The sequence below is a fragment of the Ovis canadensis genome, chromosome 22, assembly GCF_042477335.2.
Source record: "Ovis canadensis isolate MfBH-ARS-UI-01 breed Bighorn chromosome 22, ARS-UI_OviCan_v2, whole genome shotgun sequence".
NCBI lineage: Eukaryota > Metazoa > Chordata > Mammalia > Artiodactyla > Bovidae > Ovis > Ovis canadensis.
The window spans coordinates 4,860,444-4,885,814 of NC_091266.1; positions in this window are offsets into that span (position 1 = coordinate 4,860,444).

Here is a 25,371-nt window from a genome sequence, read left to right on the forward strand (position 1 = left end):
TGGCACGACCCTTCAGTTCCTCTCGCATTTCCTGTGGAGAGCGCCTCCTCTTGAGATGCGACGGGAACGCCGGGAATACTTTCCCTACGAAACAGGGAAAGAATCCCTCATCTCGAGCTAGGAGGCGGAAACGGGGCTCCCCTGGATGTGTGCGGGACCCCACGTGCTTCCATTCGTGTGGAGACGGGTATGTCGGGGAACTTCTTGAGTTGCAGCAATGGTGTGAAGGACCCTTTGGAAGTTCCAGTGGTTAGATGTGATTGGCCTCGAGAAGCCTCAGCGGAAATGGGCCTCATCTCGCCTGGAGGGCAAAACCTCCTGGATTTTCTCGAGTTGCGGCAGGTGCTCTCGACTTACGACGGGGACCTCAGGGACCCGCTCTGGTGGCCTCAGGAAAGGCCAGTCCCCATGCGAGTTCCTCGGGGGCGTCTCGGGATTCCTCTCCCGTCGATGCCGGGGCCTAAGACCTTGTGTGGAGTCGGGGCCGGAACCTGAGGATTCCTCTCCAGTGCTGACATGGATCTTGGGGTACTTCTGGAGTCTCCCCAGGGGAGTCAGTCCTCGTCTCGAATGCGGGCATGCACTTGCGCTTTCCTCCAGAGCGGTAGCAGCAGTGTCACGCAGTCCGCCGCGTGGATCAAAAGATCTATGGTTTTCTCTCGAGTCTTTCCCACGAGGCTATCCCACGAGGCTTTCCCACAGGGCTGTCCCACGTGCACACGTGGTGGGAGTCGATCCTCTGCTTGAACGTCAAGGCAGTGCAGGGAAAACTGGTTCCTCTGGAATGGACTGACACATCTGGGGGACTCTTGGAATGGTGGCACGACCCTGGAGTTCCTCTCGCCTTTCCTGTGAAGAGCGCCTCCTCTTGAGATGCGACGGGAACGTCGGGAATTCTTTCCCTACGAAACAGGGAAAGGATCCCTCATCTCGAGCTAGGAGGCTGAAACGGGGCTCCCCTGGATGTGTGCGGGACCCCACGTGCTTCCTCTCGAGTGGAGACGGGTATGTCGGGGAACTTCTTGAGTTGCAGCAATGGTGTGAAGGACCCTTTGGAAGTTCCAGTGGTTAGATGTGATTGGCCTCGAGAAGCCTCAGCGGAAATGGGCCTCATCTCGCCTGGAGGGCAAAACCTCCTGGATTTTCTCGAGTTGCAGCAGGTGCTCTCGACTTACGACGGGGACCTCAGGGACCCGCTCTGGTGGCCTCAGGAAAGGCCAGTCCCCATGCGAGTTCCTCGGGGGCCTCTCGGGATTCCTCTCCCGTCGATGCTGGGGCCTAAGACCTTGTGTGGAGTCGGGGCCGGAACCTGAGGATTCCTCTCCAGTGCTGACATGGATCTTGGGGTACTTCTGGAGTCTCCCCAGGGGAGTCAGTCCTCGTCTCGAATGCGGGCATGCACTTGCACTTTACTCCAGAACGGTAGCAGCAGTGTCACGCAGTCCGCCCAATGGATCAAAGGATCTATGGTTTTCCCTCGAGTCTTTTCCACGAGGCTTTCCCACGAGGCTTTCCCACAGTGCTCTCCCACGTGCACACGTGGTGGGAGTCGATCCTCGGCTTGAACGTCAAGGCAGTGCAGGGAAAACAGGTTCCTCTGGTATGGACTGACACATCTGGGGGACTCTTGGAATGGTGGCACGACCCTGGAGTTCCTCTCGCCTTTCCTTTGGAGAGCGCCTCCTCTTGAGATGCGACGGGAACGCCGGGAATTCTTTCCCTACCAAACAGGGAAAGGATCCCTCATCTCGAGCTAGGAAGCGGAAACGGGGCTCCCCTGGATGTGTGCGGGACCCACGTGCTTCCTCTCGAGTGGAGACGGGTATGTCGGGGAACTTCTTGAGTTGCAGCAAGGGTGTGAAGGACCCTTTGGAAGTTCCAGTGGTTAGAGGTGATTAGCCTCGAGAAGCCTCAGCGGAAATGGGCCTCATATCGCCTGGAGGGCAAAACCTCCTGGATTTTCTCGAGTTGCGGCAGGTGCTCTCGACTTACGACGGGGACCTCAGGGACCCGCTCTGGTGACCTCAGGAAAGGCCAGTCCCCATGCGAGTTCCTCGGGGGCCTCTCGGGATTCCTCTCCCGTCGATGCCGGGGCCTAAGACCTTGTGTGGAGTCGGGTCCGGAAACTGAGGATTCCTCTCCAGTGCTGACATGGATCTTGGGGTACTTCTGGAGTCTCCCCAGGGGAGTCAGTCCTCGTCTCGAATGCGGGCATGCACTTGCGCTTTCCTCCAGAGCGGTAGCAGCAGTGTCACGCAGTCCGCCGCGTGGATCAAAGGATCTATGGTTTTCCCTCGAGTCTTTCCCACGAGGCTTTCCCACGAGGCTTTCCCACAGGGCTGTCCCACGTGCACACGTGGTGGGAGTCGATCCTCGGCTTGAACGTCAAGGCAGTGCAGGGAAAACAGGTTCCTCTGGAATGGACTGACACATCTGGGGGACTCTTGGAATGGTGGCACGACCCTGGAGTTCCTCTCGCCTTTCCTGTGGAGAGCGCCTCCTCTTGAGATGCGACGGGAACGCCGGGAATTCTTTCCCTACGAAACAGGGAAAGGATCCCTCATCTCGAGCTAGGAGGCGGAAACGGGGCTCCCCTGGATGTGTGCGGGACCCCACGTGCTTCCTCTCGAGTGGAGACGGGTATGTCGGGGAAGTTCTTGAGTTGCAGCAAGGGTGTGAATGACCCTTTGGAAGTTCCAGTGGTTAGACGTGATTAGCCTCGAGAAGCCTCAGCGGAAATGGGCCTCATCTCGCCTGGAGGGCAAAACCTCCTGGATTTTCTCGAGTTGCGGCAGGTGCTCTCGACTTACGACGGGGACCTCAGGGACCCGCTCTGGTGGCCTCAGGAAAGGCCAGTCCCCATGCGAGTTCCTCGGGGGCCTCTCGGGATTCCTCTCCCGTCGATGCCGGGGCCTAAGACCTTGTGTGGAGTCGGGGCCGGAACCTGAGGATTCCTCTCCAGTGCTGACATGGATCTTGGGGTACTTCTGGAGTCTCCCCAGGGGAGTCAGTCCTCGTCTCGAATGTGGGCATGCACTTGCGCTTTCCTCCAGAGCGGTAGCAGCAGTGTCACGCAGTCCGCCGCGTGGATCAAAGGATCTATGGTTTTCCCTCGAGTCTTTCCCACGAGGCTTTCCCACGAGGCTTTCCCACAGGGCTGTCCCACGTGCACACGTGGTGGGAGTCGATCCTCGGCTTGAACGTCAAGGCAGTGCAGGGAAAACAGGTTCCTCTGAAATGGACTGACACATCTGGAGGACTCTTGGAATGGTGTCACGACCCTGGAGTTCCTCTCGCCTTTCCTGTGGAGAGAGCCTCCTCTTGAGATGCGACGGGAACTCCGGGAATTCCTTCCCTACGAAACAGGGAAAGGATCCCTCATCTCGAGCTAGGAGGCGGAAACGGGGCTCCCCTGGATGTGTGCGGGACCCACGTGCTTCCTCTCGAGTGGAGACGGGTATGTCGGGGAACTTCTTGAGTTGCAGCAAGGGTGTGAAGGACCCATTGGAAGTTCCAGTGGTTAGACGTGATTAGCCTCGAGAAGCCTCAGCGGAAATGGGCCTCATCTCGCCTGGAGGGCAAAACCTCCTGGATTTTCTCGAGTTGCGGCAGGTGCTCTCGACTTACGACGGGGACCTCAGGGACCCGCTCTGGTGGCCTCAGGAAAGGCCAGTCCCCATGCGAGTTCCTCGGGGGCCTCTGGGGATTCCTGTCCCGTCGATGCCGGGGCCTAAGACCTTGTGTGGAGTCGGGGCCGGAACCTGAGGATTCCTCTCCAGTGCTGACATGGATCTTGGGGTACTTCTGGAGTCTCCCCAGGGGAGTCAGTCCTAGTCTCGAATGCGGGCATGCACTTGTGCTTTCCTCCAGAGCGGTAGCAGCAGTGTCACGTAGTCCGCCGCGTGGATCAAAGGATCTATGTTTTTCCCTCGAGTCTTTTTCACGAGGCTTTCCCACGAGGCTTTCCCACAGGGCTGTCCCACGTGCACACGTGGTGGGAGTCGATCTTTGGCTTGAACGTCAAGGCAGTGCAGGGAAAACAGATTCCTCTGGAATGGAGTGACACATCTGGGGGACTCGTGGAATGGTGGCACGACCCTGGAGTTCCTCTCGCCTTTCCTGTGGAGAGCGCCTCCTCTTGAGATGCGACGGGAACGCCGGGAATTCTTTCCTAACGAAACAGGGAAAGGATCCCTCATCTCGAGCTAGGAGGCGGAAACGGGGCTCCCCTGGATGTGTGCGGGACCCACGTGCTTCCTCTCGAGTGGAGACGGGTATGTCGGGGAACTTCTTGAGTTGCAGCAAGGGTGTGAAGGACCCTTTGGAAGTTCCAGTGGTTAGACGTGATTAGCCTCGAGAAGCCTCAGCGGAAATGGGCCTCATCTCGCCTGGAGGGCAAAACCGCCTGGATTTTCTCGAGTTGCGGCAGGTGCTCTCGACTTACGACGGGGACCTCAGGGACCCGCTCTGGTGGCCTCAGGAAAGGCCAGTCCCCATGCGAGTTCCTCGGGGGCCTCTCGGGATTCCTCTCCCCTCGATGCCGGGGCCTAAGACCTTGTGTGGAGTCGGGGCCGGAACCTGAGGATTCCTCTCCAGTGCTGACATGGATCTTGGGGTACTTCTGGAGTCTCCCCATGGGAGTCAGTCCTCGTCTCGTATGCGGGCATGCACTTGTGCTTTCCTCCAGAGCGGTAGCAGCAGTGTCACGCAGTCCGCCGCGTGGATCAAAGGATCTATGGTTTTCCCTCGAGTCTTTCCCACGAGGCTTTCCCACGAGGCTTTCCCACAGGGCTGTCCCACGTGCACACGTGGTGGGAGTCGATCCTCGGCTTGAACGTCAAGGCAGTTCAGGGAAAACAGGTTCCTCTGGAATGGACTGACACATCTGGGGGACTCTTGGAATAGTGGCATGAACCTGGAGTTCCTCTCGCCTTTCCTGTGGAGAGCGGCTCCTCTTGAGATGCGACGGGAACGCCGGGAATTCTTTCCCTACGAAACAGGGAAAGGATCCCTCATCTCGAGCTAGGAGGCGGAAACGGGGCTCCCCTGGATGTGTGCGGGACCCCACGTGCTTCCTCTCGAGTGGAGACGGGTATGTCGGGGAACTTCTTGAGTTGCAGCAATGGTGTGAAGGACCCTTTGGAAGTTCCAGTGGTTAGATGTGATTGGCCTCGAGAAGCCTCAGCGGAAATGGGCCTCATCTCGCCTGGAGGGCAAAACCTCCTGGATTTTCTCGAGTTGCGGCAGGTGCTCTCGACTTACGACTGGGACCTCAGGGACCCGCTCTGGTGGCCTCAGGAAAGGCCAGTCCCCATGCGAGTTCCTCGGGGGCCTCTCGGGATTCCTCTCCCGTCGATGCCGGGGCCTAAGACCTTGTGTGGAGTCGGGGCCGGAACCTGAGGATTCCTCTCCAGTGCTGACATGGATCTTGGGGTACTTCTGGAGTCTCCCCAGGGGAGTCAGTCCTCGTCTCGAATGCGGGCATGCACTTGCGCTTTCCTCCAGAGCGGTAGCAGCAGTGTCACGCAGTCCGCCGCGTGGATCAAAGGATCTATGGTTTTCCCTCGAGTCTTTCCCACGAGGCTTTCCCACGAGGCTTTCCCACAGGGCTGTCCCACGTGCACACGTGGTGGGAGTCGATCCTCGGCTTGAACGTCAAGGCAGTGCTGGGAAAACAGGTTCCTCTGGAATGGACTGACACATCTGGGGGACTCTTGGAATGGTGGCACGACCCTTCAGTTCCTCTCGCCTTTCCTGTGGAGAGCGCCTCCTCTTGAGATGCGACGGGAACGCCGGGAATTCTTTCCCTACGAAACAGGGAAAGGATCCCTCATCTCGAGCTAGGAGGCGGAAACGGGGCTCCCCTGAATGTGTGCGGGACCCACGTGCTTCCTCTCGAGTGGAGACGGGTATGTCGGAGAACTTCTTGAGTTGCAGCAAGGGTGTGAAGGACCCTTTGGAAGTTCCAGTGGTTAGATGTCATTGGCCTCGAGAAGCCTCAGCGGAAATTGGCCTCATCTCGCCTGGAGGGCAAAACCTCCTGGATTTTCTCGAGTTGCGGCAGGTGCTCTCGACTTACGACGGGGACCTCAGGGACCCGCTCTGGTGGCCTCAGGAAAGGCCAGTCCCCATGCGAGTTCCTCGGGGGCCACTCGGGATTCCTCTCCCGTCGATGCCGGGGCCTAAGACCTTGTGTGGAGTCGGGGCCGGAACCTGAGGATTCCTCTCCAGTGCTGACATGGATCTTGGGGTACTTCTGGAGTCTCCCCATGGGAGTTAGTCCTCGTCTCGAATGCGGGCATGCACTTGCGCTTTCCTCCAGAGCGGTAGCAGCAGTGTCACGCAGTCCGCGGCTTGGGTCAAAGGATCTATGGTTTTCCCTCGAGTCTTTCCCACGAGGCTTTCCCACGAGGCTTTCCCACAGGGCTGTCCCACGTGCACACGTTGTGGGAGTCGATCCTCGGCTTGAACGTCAAGGCAGTGCAGGGAAAACAGGTTCCTCTGGAATGGACTGACACATCTGGGGGACTCTTGGAATGGTGGCACGACCCTGGAGTTCCTCTCGCCTTTCCTTTGGAGAGCGCCTCCTCTTGAGATGCGACGGGAACGCCGAGAATTCTTTCCCTACCAAACAGGGAAAGGATCCCTCATCTCGAGCTAGGAAGCGGAAACGGGGCTCCCCTGGATGTGTGCGGGACCCACGTGCTTCCTCTCGAGTGGAGACGGGTATGTCGGGGAACTTCTTGAGTTGCAGAAAGGGTGTGAAGGACCCTTTGGAAGTTCCAGGGGTTAGAGGTGATTAGCCTCGAGAAGCCTCAGCGGAAATGGGCCTCATCTCGCCTGGAGGGCAAAACCTCCTGGATTTTCTCGAGTTGCGGCAGGTGCTCTCGACTTACGACGGGGACCTCAGGGACCCGCTCTGGTGACCTCAGGAAAGGCCAGTCCCCATGCGAGTTCCTCGGGGGCCTCTCGGGATTCCTCTCCCGTCGATGCCGGGGCCTAAGACCTTGTGTGGAGTCGGGGCCGGAACCTGAGGATTCCTCTCCAGTGCTGACATGGATCTTGGGGTACTTCTGGAGTCTCCCCAGGGGAGTCAGTCCTCGTCTCGAATGCGGGCATGCACTTGCGCTTTCCTCCAGAGCGGTAGCAGCAGTGTCACGCAGTCCGCCGCGTGGATCAAAGGATCTATGGTTTTCCCTCAAGTCTTTCCCACGAGGCTTTCCCACGAGGCTTTCCCACAGGGCTGTCCCACGTGCACACGTGGTGGGAGTCGATCCTCGGCTTGAACGTCAAGGAAGTGCAGGGAAAACAGGTTCCTCTGGAATGGACTGACACATCTGGGGGACTCTTGGAATGGTGGCACGACCCTGGAGTTCCTCTCGCCTTTCCTGTGGAGAGCGCCTCCTCTTGAGATGCGACGGGAACGCCGGGAATTCTTTCCCTACGATACAGGGAAAGGATCCCTCATCTCGAGCTAGGAGGCGGAAACGGGGCTCCCCTGGATGTGTGCGGGACCCACGTGCTTCCTCTCGAGTGGAGACGGGTATGTCGGGGAACTTCTTGAGTTGCAGCAAGGGTGTGAAGGACCCTTTGGAAGTTCCAGTGGTTAGACGTGATTAGCCTCGAGAAGCCTCAGCGGAAATGGGCCTCATCTCGCGTGGAGGGCAAAACCGCCTGGATTTTCTCGAGTTGCGGCAGGTGCTCTCGACTTACGACGGGGACATCAGGGACCCGCTCTGGTGGCCTCAGGAAAGGCCAGTCCCCATGCGAGTTCCTCGGGGGCCTCTCGGGATACCTCTCCCGTCGATGCCGGGGCCTAAGACTTTGTGTGGAGTCGGGGCCGGAACCTGAGGATTCCTCTCCAGTGCTGACATGGATCTTGGGGTACTTCTGGAGTCTCCCCAGGGGAGTCAGTCCTCGTCTCGAATGCGGGCATGCACTTGTGCTTTCCTCCAGAGCGGTAGCAGCAGTGTCACGCAGTCCGCCGCGTGGATCAAAGGATCTATAGTTTTCCCTCGAGTCTTTCCCATGAGGCTTTCCCACGAGGCTTTCCCACAGGGCTGTCCCACGTGCACACGTGGTGGGAGTAGATCCTCGGCTTGAACGTCAAGGCAGTGCAGGGAAAACAGGTTCCTCTGGAATGGACTGACACATCTGGGGGACTCTTGGAATGGTGTCACGACCCTGGAGTTCCTCTCGCCTTTCCTGTGGAGAGCGCCTCCTCTTGAGATGCGACTGGAACGCCGGGAATTCTTTCCCTACGAGAAAGGGAAGGATCCCTCATCTCGAGCTATTAGGCTGAAACGGGGCTCCCCTGGATGTGTGAGGGACCCCACGTGCTTCCTCTCGAGTGGAGACGGGTATGTCGGGGATCTTCTTGAGTTTCAGCAATGGTGTGAAAGACCCTTTGGAAGTTCCTGTGGTTAGATGTGATTGACCTCGAGAAGCCTCAGCGGAAATGGGCCTCATCTCGCCTGGAGGGCAAAACCTCCTGGATTTTCTCGAGTTGCGGCAGGTGCTCTCGACTTACGACGGGGAACTCAGCGAACCGCTCTGGTGGCCTCAGGAAAGGCTAGTCCCCATGCGAGTTCCTCGGGGGCCTCTCGGGATTCCTCTCCTGTCGATGCCGGGACCTAAGACCTTGTGTGGAGTCGGGGCCGGAACCTGAGGATTCCTCTCCAGTGCTGACATGGATCTTGGGGTACTTCTGGAGTCTCCCCAGGGGAGTCAGTCCTCGTCTCGAATGCGGGCATGCAATTGCGCTTTCCTCCAGAGCGGTAGCAGCAGTGTCACGCAGTCCGCCACGTGGATCAACGGATCTATGGTTTTCCCTCGAGTCTTTCCCACGAGGCTTTCCCACGAGGCTTTCCCACAGGGCTGTCCCACGTGCACACGTGGTGGGAGTCGATCCTCGGCTAGAACGTCAATGCAGTGCAGGGAAAACAGGTTTCTCTGGAATGGACTGACACATCTGGGGGACTCTTGGAATGGTGTCACGACCCTGGAGTTCCTCTCGCCTTTCCTGTGGAGAGCGCCTCCTCTTGAGATGGGACGGAAACGCCGGGAATTCTTTCCCTATGAAACAGGGAAAGGATCCCTCATCTCGAGCTAGGAGGCGGAAACGGGGCTCCCCTGGATGTGTGCGGGACCCCACGTGCTTCCTCTCGAGTGGAGACGGGTATGTCGGGGACCTTCTTGAGTTGCAGCAAGGGTGTGAAGGACCCTTTGAAAGTTCCAGTGGTTAGACGTGATTAGCCTCGAGAAGCCTCAGCGGAAATGGGCCTCATATCGCCTGGAGGGCAAAACCGCCTGGATTTTCTCGAGTTGCGGCAGGTGCTCTCGACTTACGACGGGGACCTCAGGGACCCGCTCTGGTGGCCTCAGGAAAGGCCAGTCCCCATGCGAGTTCCTCGGGGGCCTCTCGGGATTCCTCTCCCGTCGATGCCGGGGCCTAAGACCTTGTGTGGAGTCGGGGCCGGAACCTGAGGATTCCTCTCCAGTGCTGACATGGATCTTGGGGTACTTCTGGAGTCTCCCCAGGGGAGTCAGTCCTCGTCTCGAATGCGGGCATGCACTTGCGCTTTCCTCCAGAGCGGTAGCAGCAGTGTCACGCAGTCCGCCGCGTGGATCAAAGGATCTATGGTTTTCCCTCGAGTCTTTCCCATGAGGCTTTCCCACGAGGCTTTCCCACAGGGCTGTCCCACGTGCACAAGTGGTGGGAGTCGATCCTCGGCTTGAACGTCAAGGTAGTGCAGGGAAAAAAGGTTTCTCTGGAATGGACTGACACATCTGGGGGACTCTTGGAATGGTGTCTCGACCCTGGAGTTCCTCTCGCCTTTCCTGTGAAGAGAGCCTCCTCTTGAGATGCGACGGGAACGCCGGGAATTCTTTCCCTACGAAACAGGGAAAGGATCCCTCATCTCGAGCTAGGAGGCGGAAAAGGGGCTCCCCTGGATGTGTGCGGGACCCCACGTGCTTCCTCTCGAGTGGAGACGGGTATGTCGGGGACGTTCTTGAGTTGCAGCAAGGGTGTGAAGGACCCTTTGGAAGTTCCAGTGGTTAGATGTGATTGGCCTCGAGAAGCCTCAGCGGAAATGGGCCTCATCTTGCCTGGAGGGCAAAACCGCCTGGATTTTCTCGAGATGCGGCAGGTGCTCTCGACTTACGACTGGGACCTCAGGGACCCGCTCTGGTGGCCGCAGGAAAGGCCAGTCCCCATGCGAGTTCCTCGGGGGCCTCTCGGGATTCCTCTCCCGTCGATGCCGGGGCCTAAGATCTTGTGTGAAGTCGGGGCTGGAACCTGAGGATTCCTCTCCAGTGCTGACATGGATCTTGGGGTAATTCTGGAGTCTCCCCAGGGGAGTCAGTCTTCGTCTCGAATGCGGGCATGCACTTGCGCTTTCCTCCATAGCGGTAGCAGCAGTGTCACGCAGTCCGCCGCGTGGATCAAAGGATCTATGGTTTTCCCTCGAGTCTTTCCCACGAGGCTTTCCCACGAGGCTTTCCCACAGGGCTGTCCCACGTGCACACGTGGTGGGACTCGATCCTCGGCTTGAACGTCAAGGCAGTGCAGGGAAAACAGGTTCCTCTGGAATGGACTGACACATCTGGGGGACTCTTGGAATGGTGGCAAGACCCTGGAGTTCCTCTCCCCTTTCCTGTGGAGAGCGCCTCCTCTTGAGATACGACGGGAACGCCGGGAATTCTTTCCCTACGAAACAGGGAAAGGATCCCTCATCTCGAGCTAGGAGGCGGAAACGGGGCTCCCCTGGATGTGTGCGGACCCCAGGTGCTTCCTCTCGAGTGGAGATGGGTATGTTGGGGAACTTCTTGAGTTGCAGCAAGGGTGTGAAGGACCCTTTGGAAGTTCCAATGGTTAGATGTGATTGGCCTCGAGAAGCCTCAGCAGAAATGGGCCTCATCTCGCCTGGAGGGCAAAATCGCCTGGATTTTCTCGAGTTGCGGCAGGTGCTCTCGACTTACGACGAGGACCTCAGGGACCCGCTCTGGTGGCCTCAGGAAAGGCCAGTCCCCATGCGAGTTCCTCTGGGGATTCCTCTCCCGTCGATGCCGGGGCTTAAGACCTTGTGTGGAGTCGGGGCCGGAACCTGAGGATTCCTCTCCAGTGCTGACATGGATCTTGGGGGTACTTCTGGAGTCTCCCCAGGGGAGTCAGTCCTCGTCTCGAATGCGGGCATGCACTTGCGCTTTCCTCCAGAGCGGTAGCAGCAGTGTCACGCAGTCCGCCGCATGGATCAAAGGATCTATGGTTTTCCCTCGAGTCTTTCCCACGAGGCTTTCCCACGAGGCTTACCCATAGGGCTGTCCCACGTGCACACGTGGTGGGAGTCGATCCTTGGCTTGAACATCAAGGCAGTGCAGGGAAAACAGGTTCCTCTGGAATGGACTGACACATCTTGGGGACTCTTGCAATGGTGGCACGACCCTGGAGTTCCTCTCGCCTTTCCTGTGGAGAGCGCCTCCTCTTGAGATGCGACGGGAACGCCGGGAATTCTTTCCCTACGAAACAGGGAAAGGATCCCTCATCTCGAGGTAGGAGGCGGAAACGGGGCTCCCCTGGATGTGTGCGGGGCACCACGTGCTTCCTCTCGAGTGGAGACTGGTATGTCGGGGAACTTCTTGAGTTGCAGCAAGGGTGTGAAGGACCCTTTGGAAGTTCCAGTGGTTAGATGTGACTGGCCTCGAGAAGCCTCAGCGGAAATGGGCCTCATCTCGCCTGGAGGGCAAAACCTCCTGGATTTTCTCGAGTTGCGGCAGGTGCTCTCGACTTACGACGGGGACCTCAGGGACCCGCTCTGGTGGCCTCAGGAAAGGCCAGTCCCCATGCGAGTTCCTCGGGGGCGTCTCGGGATTCCTCTCCCGTCGATGCCGGGGCCTAAGACCTTGTGTGGAGTCGGGGCCGGAACGTGAGGATTCCTCTCCAGTGCTGACATGGATCTTGGGGTACTTCTGGAGTCTCCCCAGGGGAGTCAGTCCTCGTCTCGAATGCGGGCATGCACTTGCGCTTTCCTCCAGAGCGTTAGCAGCGGTGTCACGCAGTCCGCCGCGTGGATCAAAGGATCTATGGTTTTCCCTCGAGTCTTTCCCACGAGGCTTTCCCACGAGGCATTCCCACAGGGCTGTCCCACGTGCACACGTGGTGGGAGTCGATCCTCGGCTTGAACGTCAAGGCAGTGCAGGGAAAATAGGTTCCTCTGGAATGGACTGACACATCTGGGGGTCTCTTGGAATGGTGGCACGACCCTGGAGTTCCTCTCGCCTTTCCTGTGGAGAGCGCCTCCTCTTGAGATGCGACGGGAACGCCGGGAATTCTTTCCCTACGAAACAGGGAAAGGATCCCTCATCTCGAGCTAGGAGGCGGAAACTGGTCTCCCCTGGATGTGTGCGGGACCCCAAGTGCTTCCTCTCGAGTGGAGACGGGTATGTCGGGGAACTTCTTGAGTTGCAGCAAGGGTGTGAAGGACCCTTTGGAAGTTCCAGTGGTTAGATGTGATTGGCCTCGAGAAGCCTCAGCGGAAATGGGCCTCATCTCGCCTGGAGGGCAAAACCTCCTTGATTTTCTCGAGTTGCGGCAGGTGCTCTCGACTTACGACGGGGACCTCAGGGACCCGCTCTGGTGGCCTCAGGAAAGGCCAGTCCCCATGAGAGTTCCTCGGGGGCCTCTCGGGATTCCTCTCCCGTCTATGCCGGGGCCTAAGACCTTGTGTGGAGTCGGGGCCGGAATCTGAGGATTCCTCTCCAGTGCTGACATGGACCTTGGGGTACTTCTGGAGTCTCCCCAGGGGAGTCAGTCCTCGTCTCGAATGCGGGCATGCACTTGCGCTTTCCTCCAGAGCGTTAGCAGCAGTGTCACGCAGTCTGCCGCGTGGATCAAAGGATCTATGTTTTTCCCTCGAGTCTTTCCCACGAGGCTTTCCCACGAGGCTTTCCCACAGGGCTGTCCCACGTGCATACGTGGTGGGAGTCGATCCTCGCCTTGAACGTCAAGGCAGTGCAGGGAAAACAGGTTCCTCTGGAATGGACTGACACATCTGGGGGACTATTGGAATGGTGTCACGACCCTGGAGTTCCTTTCGCCTCTCCTGTGGAGAGTGCTTCCTCTTGAGATGCGACGGGAACGTCGGGAATTCTTTCCCTACGAAACAGGGAAAGGATCCCTCATCTCGAGCTAGGAGGCGGAAACGGGGCTCCCCTGGATGTGGGCGGGACACCACGTGCTTCCTCTCGAGTGCAGACGGGTATGTCGGGGACGTTCTTGAGTTGCAGCAAGGGTGTGAAGGACCCTTTGGAAGTTCCAGTGGTTAGATGTGATTAGCCTCGAGAAGCCTCAGCGGAAATGGGCCTCATCTTGCCTGGAGGGCAAAACCTCCTGGATTTTCTCGAGTTGCGGCAGGTGCTCTCGACTTACGATGGGGACCTCAGGGACCCGCTCTGGTGGCCTCAGGAAAGGCCAGTCCCCATGCGAGTTCCTCGGGGGCGTCTCGGGATTCCTCTCCCGTCGATGCCAGGTCCTAAGACCTTGTGTGGAGTCGGGACCGGAACCTGAGGATTCCTCCCCAGTGCTTACATGGATCTTGGGGTACTTCTGGAGTCTCCCCAGGGGAGTCAGTCCTCGTCTCGAATGCGGGCATGCACTTGCGCTTTCCTCCAGAGCGGTAGCAGCAGTGTCACGCAGTCCGCCGCGTGTATCAAAGGATCTATGGTTTTCCCTCGAGTCTTTCCCACGAGGCTTTCCCACGAGGCTTTCCCACAGGGCTGTCCCACGTGCACACGTGGTGGGAGTCGATCCTCGGCTTGAACGTCAAGGCAGTGCAGGGAAAATAGGTTCCTCTGGAATGGACTGACACATCTGGGGGACTCTTGGAATGGTGGCACGACCCTGGAGTTCCTCTCGCCTTTCCTGTGGAGAGCGCCTCCTCTTGAGATGCGACGGGAACGCCGGGAATTCTTTCCCTACGAAACAGGGAAAGGATCCCTCATCTCGAGCTAGGAGGCGGAAACGGGGCTCCCCTGGATGTGTGCGGGACCCCAAGTGCTTCCTCTCGAGTGGAGACGGGTATGTCGGGGAACTTCTTAAGTTGCAGGAAGGGTGTGAAGGACCCTTTGGAAATTCCAGTGGTTAGATGTGATTGGCCTCGAGAAGCCTCAGCGGAAATGGGCCTCATCTCGCCTGGAGGGCAAAACCTCCTTGATTTTCTCGAGTTGCGGCAGGTGCTCTCGACTTACGACGGGGACCTCAGGGACCCGCTCTGGTGGCCTCAGGAAAGGCCAGTCCCCATGCGAGTTCCTCGGAGGCCTCTCGGGATTCCTCTCCCGTCTATGCCGGGGCCTAAGACCTTGTGTGGAGTCGGGGCCGGAATCTGAGGATTCCTCTCCAGTGCTGACATGGACCTTGGGGTACTTCTGGAGTCTCCCCAGGGGAGTAAGTCCTCGTCTCGAATGGGGGCATGCACGTGCGCTTTCCTCCAGAGCGGTAGCAGCAGTGTCACGCAGTCCGCCACGTGGATCAAAGATCTATGGTTTTCCCTCGAGTCTTTCCCACGAGGCTTTCCCACGAGGCTTTCCCACAGGGCTGTCCCATGTGCACACGTGGTGGGAGTCGATCCTCGGCTTGAACGTCAAGGCAGTGCAGGGAAAACAGGTTCCTCTGGAATGGACTGACACATCTGGGGGACTCTTGGAATGGTGGTATGACCATGGATTTCCTCTCGCCTTTCCTGTGGAGAGCGCCTCCTCTTGAGATGCGACGGGATCGCCGGGAATTCTTTCCCTACGAAACAGGGAAAGGATCCCTCATCTCGAGATAGGAGGCGGAAACGGGCCTCCCCTGGATGTGTGAGGGACACCACGTGCTTCCTCTCGAGTGCAGACGGGTATGTCGGGGAACTTCTTGAGTTGCAGCAAGGGTGTGAAGGACCCTTTGGAAGTTCCAGTGGTTAGATGTGATTGGCCTCGAGAAGCCTCAGCGGAAATGGGCCTCATCTCGCCTGGAGGGCAAAACCTCCTGGATTTTCTCGAGTTGCGGCAGGTGCTCTCGACTTACGACGGGGACCTCGGGGACCCGCTCTTGTGGCCTCAGGAAAGGCCAGTCCCCATGCGAGTTCCTCGGGGGCCTCTCGGGATTCCTCTCCCGTCGATGCCGGGGCCTAAGACCTTGTGTGGAGTCGGGGCCGGAACCTGAGGATTCCTCTCCAGTGCTGACATGGATCTTGGGGTACTTCTGGAGTCTCCCCAGGGGAGTCAGTCCTCGTCTCGAATGCGGGCATGCACTTGCGCTTTCCTCCAGAGGGGTAGCAGCAGTGTCACGCAGTCCACCGCCTGGATCAAAGGATCTATGGTTTTCCCTCGAGTCTTTCCCACGAGGCTTTCCCACGAGGGTTTCCCACAGGGCTGTCTCACGTGCACACGTGTGGGAGTCGATCCTCGGCTTGAACCTCAAGGCAGTGCAGGGAAAACAGGTTCCTCTGGAATGGACTGACACATCTGGGGGACTCTTGAAATGGTGGCACGACCCTGGAGTTCCTTTCGCCTTTCCTGTGGAGAGCGCCTCCTCTTGAGATGCGACGGGAACGCCGGGAATTCTTTCCCTACGAAACAGGGAAAGGATCCCTCATCTCGAGCTAGGAGGCGGAAACGGGGCTCCCCTGGATGTGTGCGGGACCCCACGTGCTTCCTCTCGAGTGGAGACGGGTATGTCGGGGAACTTCTTGAGTTACAGCAAGGGTGTGAAGGACCCTTTGGAAGTTCCAGTGGTTAGAAGTGATTGGCCTCGAGAAGCCTCAGCGGAAATGGGCCTCATCTCGCCTGGAGGGCAAAACCGCCTGGATTTTCTCGAGTTGCGGCAGGTGCTCTCGACTTACGACGGGGACCTCAGGGACCCGCTCTGGTGGCCTCAGGAAAGGCCAGTCCCCATGCGAGTTCCTCTGGGGATTCCTCTCCCGTCGATGCCGGGGCCTAAGACCTTGTGTGGAGTCGGGGCCGGAACCTGAGGATTCCTCTCCAGTGCTGACATGGATCTTGGGGTACTTCTGGAGTCTCCCCAGGGGAGTCAGTCCTCGTCTCGAATGCGGGCATGCACTTGCGCTTTCCTCCAGAGCGGTAGCAGCAGTGTCACGCAGTCCGCCGCGTGGATCAAAGGATCTATGGTTTTCCCTCGAGTCTTTCCCACGAGGCTATCCCACGAGGCTTTCCCACAGGGCTGTCTCACGTGCACACGTGGTGGGAGTCGATCCTCGCCTTGAACGTCAAGGCAGTGCAGGAAAAACAGGTTCCTCTGTAATGGACTGACACATCTGGGGGTCTCTTGGAATGGTGGCACGACCCTGGAGTTCTTCTCCCCTTTCCTGTGGAGAGCGCTTCCTCTTGAGATGCGACGGGATCGCCGGGAATTCTTTCCCTACGAAACAGGGAAAGGATCCCTCATCTCGAGCTAGGAGGCGGAAACGGGGCTCCCCTGGATGTGTGTGGGACCCCACGTGCTTCCTCTTGAGTGGAGACGGGTATGTCGGGGAACTTCTTGAGTTGCAGCAAGGGTGTGAAGGACCCTTTGGAAGTTCCAGTGGTTAGACGTGATTAGCCTCGAGAACCCTCAGCGGAAATGGGCCTCATCTCGCCTGGAGGGCAAAACCTCGTGGATTTTCTCGAGTTGCGGCAGGTGCTCTCGACTTACGACGGGGACCTCAGGGACGCGCTCTGGTGGCCTCCGGAAAGGCCAGTCCCCATGCGAGTTCCTCGGGGGCCTCTGGGGATTCCTCTCCCGTCGATGCCGGGGCCTAAGACCTTGTGTGGAGTCGGGGCCGGAACCTGAGGATTCCTCTCCAGTGCTGACATGGATCTTGGGGTACTTCTGGAGTCTCCCCAGGGGAGTCAGTCCTTGTCTCGAATGCGGGAATGCACTTGCGCTTTCCTCCAGAGCGGTAGCAGCAGTGTCACGCAGTCCGTCGCGTGGATCAAAGGATCTATGGTTTTCCCTCGAGTCTTTCCACGATGCTTTCCCACCAGGCTTTCCCACAGGGCTGTCCCACGTGCACACGTGGTGGGAGTCGATCCTCGGCTTGAACGTCAAGGCAGTGCAGGGAAAACAGGTTCCTCTGGAATGGACTGACACATCTGGGGGACTCTTGGAATGGTGGCACGACCCTGGAGTTCCTCTCGCCTTTCCTGTGGAGAGCGCCTCCTCTTGAGATGCGACGGGAACGCCGGGAATTCTTTCCCTACGAAACAGGGAAAGGATCCCTCATCTCGAGCTAGGAGGCGGAAACGGGGCTCCCCTGGATGTGTGCGGGACCCTCGTGCTTCCTCTCGAGTGGAGACGGGTATGTCGGGGAACTTCTTGAGTTGCAGCAAGGGTGTGAAGGACCCTTTGGAAGTTCCAGTGGTTAGACGTGATTAGCCTCGAGAAGCCTCAGCGGAAATGGGCCTCATCTCGCCTGGAGGGCAAAACCGCCTGGATTTTCTCGAGTTGCGGCAGGTGCTCTCGACTTACGACGGGGACCTCAGGGACCCGCTCTGGTGGCCTCAGGAAAGGCCAGTCCCCATGCGAGTTCCTCGGGGGCCTCTCGGGATTCCTCTCCCGTCGATGCCGGGGTCTAAGACCTTGTGTGGAGTCGGGGCCGGAACCTGAGGATTCCTCTCCAGTGCTGACATGGATCTTGGGGTACTTCTGGAGTCTCCCCAGGGGAGTCAGTCCTCGTCTCGAATGCGGGCATGCACTTGCGCTTTCCTCCAGAGCGGTAGCAGCAGTGTCACGCAGTCCGCCGCGGGGATCAGAGGATCTATGGTTTTCCCTCGAGTCTTTCCCACGAGGCTTTCCCACGAGGCTTTCCCACAGGGCTGTCCCACGTGCACACGTGGTGGGAGTCGATCCTCGGCTTGAACGTCAAGGCAGTACAGGGAAAACAGGTTCCTCTGGAATGGACTGACACATCTGGGGGACTCTTTGAATGGTGGTATGACCCTGGATTTCCTCTCGCCTTTCCTGTGGAGAGCGCCTCCTCTTGAGATGCGACGGGAACGCCGGGAATTCTTTCCCTACGAAACAGGGAAAGGATCCCTCATCTCGAGATAGGAGGCGGAAACGGGCCTCCCCTGGATGTGTGCGGGACACCACGTGCTTCCTCTCGAGTGGAGACGGGTATGTCGGGGAACTTCTTGATTTGCAGCAAGGGTGTGAAGGACCCTTCGGAAGTTCCAGTGGTTAGATGTGATTGGCCTCGAGAAGCCTCAGCGGAAATGGGCCTCATCTCGCCTGGAGGGCAAAACCTCCTGGATTTTCTCTAGTTGCGGCAGGTGCTCTCGACTTACGACGGGGACCTCAGGGACCCGCTCTGGTGGCCTCAGGAAAGGCCAGTCCCCATGCGAGTTCCTCGGGGGCCTCTGGGGATTCCTCTCCCGTCGATGCCGGGGCCTAAGTCCTTGTGTGGAGTCGTGGCCGGAACCTGAGGATTCCTCTCCAGTGCTGACATTGATCTTGGGGTACTTCTGGAGTCTCCCCAGGGGAGTCAGTCCTCGTCTCGAATGCGGGCATGCACTTGCGCTTTCCTCCAGAGCGGTAGCAGCAGTGTCACGCAGTCCGCCGCGTGGATCAAAGGATCTATGGTTTTCCCTCGAGTCTTTCCCACGAGGTTTTCCCACGAGGCTTTCCAACAGGGCTGTCCCACGTGCACACGTGGTGGGAGTCGATCCTCGGCTTGAACGTCAAGGCAGTGCAGGGAAAACAGGTTCCTCTGGAATGGACTGACACATCTGGGGGACTCTTGGAATGGTGGCATGACCCTGGATTTCCTCTCGCCTTTCCTGTGGAGAGCGCCTCCTCTTGAGATGCGACGGGAACGCCGGGAATTCTTTCCCTACGAAACAGGGAAAGGATCCCTCATCTCGAGATAGGAGGCGGAAACGGGCCTCCCCTGGATGTGTGCGGGACACCACGTGCTTCCTCTCGAGTGCAGACGGGTATGTCGGGGAACTTCTTGAGTTGCAGCAAGGGTGTGAAGGACCCTTTGGAAGTTCCAGTGGTTAGATGTGATTGGCCTCGAGAAGCCTCAGCGGAAATGGGCCTCATCTCGCCTGGAGGGCAAAACCTCCTGGATTTTCTCGAGTTGCGGCAGGTGCTCTCGACTTACGATGGGGACCTCAGGGACCCGCTCTTGTGGCCTCAGGAAAGGCCAGTCCCCATGCGAGTTCCTCGGGGGCCTCTCGGGATTCCTCTCCCGTCGATGCCGGGGCCTAAGACCTTGTGTGGAGTCGGGGCCGGAACCTGAGGATTCCTCTCCAGTGCTGACATGGATCTTGGGGTACTTCTGGAGTCTCCCCAGGGGAGTCAGTCCTCGTCTCGAATGCGGGCATGCACTTGCGCTTTCCTCCAGAGGGGTAGCAGCAGTGTCACGCAGTCCGCCGCGTGAATCAACGGATATATGGTTTTCCCTCGAGTCTTTCCCACGAGGCTTTCCCACGAGGCTTTCCCACAGGGCTGTCCCACGTGCACACGTGGTGGGACTCGATCCTCGGCTTGAACGTCTAGGCAGTGCAGGGAAAACAGGTTCCTCTGGAATGGACTGACACATCTGGGGGACTCTTGGAATGGTGTCACGACCCTGGAGTTCCTCTCGCCTTTCCTGTGGAGAGCACCTCCTCTTGAGATGCGACGGGAACGCCGGGAATTCTTTCCCTACGAAACAGGGAAAGGATCTTTCATCTCGAGCTAGGAGGCGGAAACGGGGCTCCCCTGGATGTGTGCGGGACCCCACGTGCTTCCTCTCGAGTGGAGACGGGTATGTCGGGGAACTTCTTGAGTTGCAGCAATGGTGTGAAGGACCCTTTGGAAGTTCCAGTGGTTAGATGTTATTGGCCTCGAGAAGCCTCAGCGGAAATGGGCCTCATCTGGCCTGGAGGGCAAAACCTCCTGGATTTTCTCGAGTTGCGGCAGGTGCTCTCGACTTACGACAGGGACTTCAGGGACCCGCTCTGGTGGCCTCAGGAAAGGCCTGTCCCCATGCGAGTTCCTCGGGGGCGTCTCGGGATTCCTCTCCCCTCGATGCCGGGGCCTAAGACCTTGTGTGGAGTCAGGGCCGGAACCTGAGGATTCCTCTCCAGTGCTGACATGGATCTTGGGGTACTTCTGGAGTCTCCCCAGGGGAGTCAGTCCTCGTCTCGAATGCGGGCATGCACTTGCGCTTTCCTCCAGAGCGGTAGCAGCAGTGTCACGCAGTCCGCCGCGTGGATCAAAGGATCTATGGTTTTCCCTCGAGTCTTTCCCACGAGGCTTTCCCACGAGGCTTTCCCACAGGGCTGTCCCACGTGCACACGTGGTGGGAGTTGATCCTCAGCTTGAACGTCAAGGCAGTGCAGGGAAAACAGGTTCCTCTGGAATGGACTGACACATCTGGGGGTCTCTTGGAATGGTGGCACGATCCTGGAGTTCCTCTCCCCTTTCCTGTGGAGAGCGCCTCCTCTTGAGATGCGACGGGAACGCCGGGAATTCTTTCCCTACGAAACAGGGAAAGGATCCCTCATCTCGAGCTAGGAGGCGCAAACGGGGCTCCCCTGGATGTGTGCGGGACCCCACGTGCTTCCTCTCGAGTGGAGACAGGTATGTTGGGGAAGTTCTTGAGTTGCAGCAAGGGTGTGAAAGACCCTTTGGAAGTTCCAGTGGTTAGACGTGATTGGCCTCGAGAAGCCTTAGCGGAAATCAGCCTCATCTCGCCTGGAGGGCAAAACCTCCTGGATTTTCTCGAGTTGCGGCAGGTGCTCTCGACTTAGGACGGGGACCTCAGGGACCCGCTCTGGTGGCCTCAGGAAAGGCCAGTCCCCATGCGAGTTCCTCGGGGGCCTCTCGGGATTCCTCTCCCGTCGATGCCGGGGCCTAAGACCTTGTGTGGAGACGGGGCCGGAACCTGAGGATTCCTTTCTTGTGCTGACATGGATCTTGGTGTACTTCTGGAGTCTCCCCAGGGGAGTCAGTCCTCGTCTCGAATGCGGGCATGCACTTGCGCTTTCCTCCAGAGCGGTAGCAGCAGTGTCACGCAGTCCGCCGCGTGGATCAAAGGATCTATTGTTTTCCCTCGAGTCTTTCCCACGAGGCTTTCCCACGAGGCTTTCCAACAGGGCTGTCCCAATGCACACGTGGTGGGAGTCGATCGTCTTCTTGAACGTCAAGGCAGTGCAGGGAAAACAGGTTCCTCTGGAATGGACTGACACATCTGGGGGACTCTTGGAATGGTGGTATGACCCTGGATTTCCTCTCGCCTTTCCTGTGGAGAGCGCCTCCTCTTGAGATGCGACGCGAACGCCGGGAATTCTTTCCCTACGAAACGGGGAAAGGATCCCTCATCTCGAGATAGGAGGCGGAAACGGGCCTCCCCTGGATGTGTGCGGGACACCACGTGCTTCCTCTCGAGTGCAGACGGGTATGTCGGGGAACTTCTTGAGTTGCAGCAAGGGTGTGAAGGACCCTTTGGAAGTTCCAGTGGTTAGATGTGATTGGCCTCGAGAAGCCTCAGCGGAAATGGGCCTCATCTCGCCTGGAGGGCAAAACCTCCTGGATTTTCTCGAGTTGCGGCAGGTGCTCTCGACTTACGACGGGGACCTCAGGGACCCTTCTTGTGGCCTCAGGAAAGGCCAGTCCCCATGCGAGTTCCTCGGGGTCCTCTCGGGATTCCTCTCCCGTCGATGCCGGGGCCTAAGACCTTGTGTGGAGTCGGGGCCGGAACGTGAGGATTCCTCTCCAGTGCTGACATGGATCTTGTGGTACTTCTGGAGTCTCCCCAGGGGAGTCAGTCCTCGTCTCGAATGCGGGCATGCACTTGCGCTTTCCTCCAGAGGGGTAGCAGCAGTGTCACGCCGTCCGCCGCGTGGATCAACGGATATATGGTTTTCCCTCGAGTCTTTCCCACGAGGCTTTCCCACGAGGCTTTCCCACAGGGCTGTCCCACGTGCACACGTGGTGGGACTCGATCCTCGGCTTGAACGTCAAGGCAGTGCAGGGAAAACAGGTTCCTCTGGAATGGACTGACACATCTGGGGGACTCGTGGAAAGGTGGCACGACCCTGGAGTTCCTCTCGCCTTTCCTGTGGAGAGCGCCTCCTCTTGAGATGCGACGGGAACGCCGGGAATTCTTTCCCTACGAAACAGGGAAAGGATCCCTCATCTCGAGCTAGGAGGCGCAAACGGGGCTCCCCTGGATGTGTGCGGGACCCCACGTGCTTCCTCTCGAGTGGAGACGGGTATGTTGGGGAAGTTCTTGAGTTGCAGCAAGGGTGTGAAAGACCCTTTGGAAGTTCCAGTGGTTAGACGTGATTGGCCTCGAGAAGCCTCAGCGGAAATGGGCCTCATCTCGCCTGGAGGGCAAAACCTCCTGGATTTTCTCGAGTTGCGGCAGGTGCTCTCGACTTACGACGGGGACCTCAGGGACCCGCTCTGGTGGCCTCAGGAAAGGCCAGTCCCCATGCGAGTTCCTCGGGGGCCTCTCGGGATTCCTCTCCCGTCGATGCCGGGGCCTAAGACCTTGTGTGGAGTCGGGGCCGGAACCTGAGGATTCCTCTCCAGTGCTGACATGGATCTTGGGGTACTTCTGGAGTCTCCCCAGGGGAGTCAGTCCTCGTCTCGAATGCGGGCATGCACTTGCGCTTTCCTCCAGAGCGGTAGCAGCAGTGTCACGCAGTCCGCCGCGTGGATCAAAGGATCTATGGTTTTCCCTCGAGTCTTTCCCACGAGGCTTTCCCACGAGGCTTTCCCACAGGGCTGTCCCACGTGCACACGTGGTGGGAGTCGATCCTCGGCTTGAACGTCAAGGCAGTGCAGGGAAAACAGGTTCCTCTGGAATGGACTGACACATCTGGGGGACTCTTGGAATGGTGGCATGACCCTGGAGTTCCTCTCGCCTTTCCTGTGGAGAGCGCCTCCTCTTGAGATGCGACGGGAACGCCGGGAATTCTTTCCCTACCAAACAGGGAAAGGATCCCTCATCTCGAGCTAGGAGGCGGAAACGAGGCTCCCCTGGATGTGTGTGGGACACCACGTGCTTCCTCTCGAGTGGAGACGGGTATGTCGGGGAACTTCTTGAGTTGCAGCAATGGTGTGAAGGACCCTTTGGAAGTTCCAGTGGTTAGATGTGATTGGCCTCGAGAAGCCTCAGCGGAAATGGGCCTCATCTGGCCTGGAGGGCAAAACCTCCTGGATTTTCTCGAGTTGCGGCAGGTGCTCTCGACTTACGACGGGGACCTCAGGGAACCGCTCTGGTGGCCTCAGGCAAGGCCAGTCCCCATGCGAGGTCCTCGGGGGCGTCTCAGGATTCCTCTCCCGTCGATGCCGGGGCCTAAGACCTTGTGTGGAGTCGGGGCCGGAACCTGAGGATTCCTCTCCAGTGCTTACATGGATCTGGGGTACTTCTGGAGTCTCCCCTGGGGAGTCAGTCCTCGTCTCGAATGCGGGCATGCATTGCGCTTTCCTCCAGAGCGGTAGCAGCAGTGTCACGCAGTCCGCCGCGTGGATCAAAGGATCTATGGTTTTCCCTCGAGTCATTCCCACGAGGCTTTCCCACGAGGCTTTCCCACAGGGCTGTCCCACGTGCACACGTGGTGGGAGTCGATCCTTGGCTTGAACGCCAAGGCAGTGCAGGGAAAACAGTTTCCTCTGGAATGGACTGACACATCTGGGGGACTCTTGGAATGGTGGCACGACCCTGGAGTTCCTCTCGCCTTTCCTGTGGAGAGCGCCTCCTCTTGAGATGCGACGGGAACGCCGGGAATTCTTTCCCTACGAAACAGGGAAGGGATCCCTCATCTCGAGCTAGGAGGCGGAAACGGGGCTCCCCTGGATGTGTGCGGGACACCACGTGCTTCCATTCGAGTGGAGACGGGTATGTCGGGGAACTTCTTGAGTTGCAGCAAGGGTGTGAAGGACCGTTTGGAAGTTCCAGTGTTTAGACGTGATTAGCCTAGAGAAGCCTCAGCGGAAATGGGCCTCATCTCGCCTGGAGGGCAAAACCTCCTGGATTTTCTCGAGTTGCGGCAGGTGATCTCGACTTACGACGTGGACCTCAGGGACCCGCTCTGGTGGCCTCAGGAAAAGCCAGTCCCCATGCGAGTTCCTCGGGGGCCTCTCGGGATCCCTCTCCCGTCGATGCCGGGGCCTAAGTCCTTCTGTGGAGTCGGGGCCGGAACCTGAGGATTCCTCTCCAGTGCTGACATGGATCTTGGGGTACTTCTGGAGTCTCCCCAGGGGAGTCAGTCCTCGTCTCGAATGCAGGCATGCACTTGCGCTTTCCTCCAGAGCGGTAGCAGCAGTGTCACGCAGTCCGCCGCGTGGATCAAAGGATCTATGGTTTTCCCTCGAGTCTTTCCCACGAGGCTTTCCCACGAGGCTTTCCCACAGGGCTGTCCCACGTGCACACGTGGTGGGAGTCGATCCTCGGCTTGAACGTCAAGGCAGTGCAGGGAAAACAGGTTCCTCTGGAATGGACTGACACATCTGGGGGACTCTTGGAATGGTGGCATGACCCTGGAGTTCCTCTCGCCTTTCCTGTGGAGAGCGCCTCCTCTTGAGATGCGACGGGAACGCCGGGAATTCTTTTCCTACCAAACAGGGAAAGGATCCTTCATCTCGAGCTAGGAGGCGGAAACGAGGCTCCCCTGGATGTGTGTGGGACACCACGTGCTTCCTCTCGAGTGGAGACGGGTATGTCGGGGAACTTCTTGAGTTGCAGCAATGGTGTGAAGGACCCTTTGGAAGTTCCAGTGGTTAGATGTGATTGGCCTCGAGAAGCCTCAGCGGAAATGGGCCTCATCTGGCCTGGAGGGCAAAACCTCCTGGATTTTCTCGAGTTGCGGCAGGTGCTCTCGACTTACGACGGGGACCTCAGGGAACCGCTCTGGTGGCCTCAGGCAAGGCCAGTCCCCAGGCGAGGTCCTCGGGGGCGTCTCAGGATTCCTCTCCCGTCGATGCCGGGGCCTAAGACCTTGTGTGGAGTCGGGGCCGGAACCTGAGGATTCCTCTCCAGTGCTTACATGGATCTGGGGTACTTCTGGAGTCTCCCCTGGGGAGTCAGTCCTCGTCTCGAATGCGGGCATGCATTGCGCTTTCCTCCAGAGCGGTAGCAGCAGTGTCACGCAGTCCGCCGCGTGGATCAAAGGATCTATGGTTTTCCCTCGAGTCATTCCCACGAGGCTTTCCCACGAGGCTTTCCCACAGGGCTGTCCCACGTGCACACGTGGTGGGAGTCGATCCTTGGCTTGAACGCCAAGGCAGTGCAGGGAAAACAGTTTCCTCTGGAATGGACTGACACATCTGGGGGACTCTTGGAATGGTGGCACGACCCTGGAGTTCCTCTCGCCTTTCCTGTGGAGAGCGCCTCC